Below are 2733 nucleotides of genomic sequence, written 5' to 3'. Positions count from 1 at the left end.
TCTGCCTTGCCTTGTCTAATGGTTCTTGTTCTGCATGATAAGCAAAACAAAAGCTGGAAATCTTCTATTTGATCTTGAGATTGAACGCACTGCTCGAAGGAATAATAGTAGAAGAAGAAAGCAGAACCGTAAATCTAGAGAAGTTAGGGAGGTAGCTTCTACTTTTTCTGAACAGATTCTCTTCTCCTCATCTAATAAAGAGGAAGAAGAAATGGCTGGTAACCATGATGATGGACGTGATCAAGGTCGACGCACTCTGGAAGACTATGCTTCATTTCCAGCACCGCTGAATTTCAATATCATAGCTCGACCAGTTGTGAATGCTGCAAATATGGAAATGAAGTCGGCCTTGATTCACTTGGTCCAAGGTAACCAGTTTCATGGATTGTCAAATGAGAATCCTTACACTCATCTGGCTACATTTTTGGAAATCTGTAACACTGTCAAAATCCATCAAGTGCAAGATGAGGCTATCAGACTTAGTCTCTTCCTTTTTTTCTTTGGCTGGAAATGCTAAAGTTTGGTTAAACTCATTCCCAGAAAATAGTTTAACTAATTGGGCGGATGTTGTTGCTAAATTTCTGTACAAATATTTTCCCTAGTCAAAGATCAACAAAAGGAAGCAAGAAATTTCTTCTTTTCAACAAGAAGCTGATGAGTCATTGGGTCAAGCTTGGGAGAGATTTAATGGGTTGCTTAGAAAAACCCCCTACTCATGGTTTTGATGAGCCTGATACATTGACTATCTTCTTGGGAGGATTGAGATCTCACACAAAATTGATGCTAGATGCTTCGGCTGGAGGGTCTATCAAGTGGAAGACACTTCGTGAAGCCTATGAATTGATTGATAATATGGCATCTAGTGCAATGAAGTTAATGAGAGAACTCAATTTTCAAAGAAAGGTGGTGTTTTAGAATTGCAATCCCAAGATGCTATATTGGCTCAGAATAAAATTATGACTCAATAAATTGAACATCTCATGAAGAAACTTTCTAAGTTACCAAAAGAAATCCAAAATGTTTCTCAGGCTCAACACCAGTAATCTGTGCAAGGGTGTGAGTTGTGTGGTGGTGATCACCCTAATGGACAATGTGCCATACAAACCACCTCTCAGGAGGAGGTTAATTATATGGGTTACCATGGCCGTCAGGGTAATTATAACCAAGGTTGGAAACCTCATCCTAGTATGGGGCAACCTAGTTCTTCAAATAGACCACCACAACAGCAACCCTCTTTATATGATAGGACTTCTAAACTTGAGGAAACCCTCAATCAGTTTATGCAAGTCTCCATATCTAACCATAAGAGCACATAGGCCTCTCTTTGTAACTTGGAGGTATAAGTTGGTCAATTGGCTAAGAAGCAGGAAGATAAACCTGAGAAAAATTTTGGGGCTAACACTGAAACCAATCCCAAGGAGAAATGTAAGGCCATAACTACAAGGAGTGGTAAAGTGTTAGCCAAGTTACCAGAGGATAAAGAAAAAGAGAAGGATGATGTTACTAGTGAGCAAAGTGTGGTTGATGAGAATGGAGAGAAAGAAGAGCAAAAAGAGGATGAGGAAGTCACAAGAAAAGGTAAAGAGGTTATGAAGCATCTTCCTTATCCTAAGCCTCATTCTAGAAAAGAGAAAGAGAAGTAATTCTCAAGGTTTATGGATATCTTCAAGAAATTGGAGATTAGCATTTCTTTCTCTGAGGCTCTTCAACAAATGCCTTCATATGCAAGATTTATGAAGGATTTGCTCACCAAGAAGAGGAAATACATTGAAGAGGAAAGAATAGAAGTCTAAGGTAATTATAGTGCAATCATCCAAAAACTTCTACCACCTAAATTTAAAGATCCAGGAAGTTTCAGTATTTCATGCACCATTGGCAAATTACCTATTGGAAAGGCCTTGATTGACTTGGGAGCAAGTATCAATCTGATGCCTCTTTCCATGTTAAAGAGAATTGGTGATTTAGAGGTTAAACCCGCAAGAATGACACTTCAATTAGCAGATCGTTCTACCAAGTGTCCTTGTGGTGTTATAGAGGATGTCCTTGTTAAAGTGGACAAATTCACTTTTCTAGTGGATTTTGTCATTTTAGACATGGAAGAGGACAATGAGGTTCCTCTTATTCTGGGTAGACCATTTATGAAGACTGCTAGGGTGATCATTGATGTGGATGATGGCCAACTTAAGGTGCGTGTGCAAGATGAAACTGTGACTTTCAATGTTAAGGAAGCCATGCAACATCCTAGTGGTAGTAGCAATTGCTTTCGGGTGGAAGTTTTGGATGAATTACTGGACTCTGCAAATAGCCAAATGTTTGTGAAGTCTCCTCTTGAGAGAGTATTGATAGATGCTTGTGATGACTTGACTTTAGATGAGGAATCTGAAGTTGAGGAGTCTACACAACATTTGGACAGATTGAAAGAAGTTACCTCCACTAAGGATGAAGTGGGGAAGTTGGAAAAAGGAAAGTTAGATGATCAAGGAAAAGTGGAACTAAAGTTATTGCCTAATCATCTCAAGTATGTATTTTTGGAGGATGATTCAAAGAAGCCTGTCATAATCAGTAATTCTCTATCAAAAAGTGAGGAACAAAAGCTTGTAAAAGTTCTCACAGCAAATCAAGGAGCTATAGGTTGGCAAATTTCTGATTTGAAAGGCATAAGTCCAACCTATTGCATGCATAAGATCATGATGGAAAAGGACTTTAAGCCCACAGCACAACCACAAAGGAGCT

At 38.9% G+C, this 2733-nt stretch overlaps 1 non-coding gene across 1 annotated transcript; it reads right to left on the bottom strand.

The window, feature by feature from the left end:
* Positions 1 to 614: 614 nt before the first annotated feature.
* Positions 615 to 722, bottom strand: LOC114167990. Its single transcript, XR_003600589.1, has one exon. It is a non-coding gene; the product is annotated as a small nucleolar RNA R71 (small nucleolar RNA).
* Between the last annotated feature and the right edge of the window lie 2011 nt (positions 723 to 2733).

The sequence above is a fragment of the Vigna unguiculata genome, chromosome 10, assembly GCF_004118075.2.
Source record: "Vigna unguiculata cultivar IT97K-499-35 chromosome 10, ASM411807v1, whole genome shotgun sequence".
In the NCBI taxonomy this organism is placed as follows: Eukaryota; Viridiplantae; Streptophyta; class Magnoliopsida; order Fabales; family Fabaceae; genus Vigna; species Vigna unguiculata.
The sequence above is the reverse complement of the archived record's forward strand: the minus strand, read 5'-3'. Positions and strand labels throughout refer to the sequence as shown.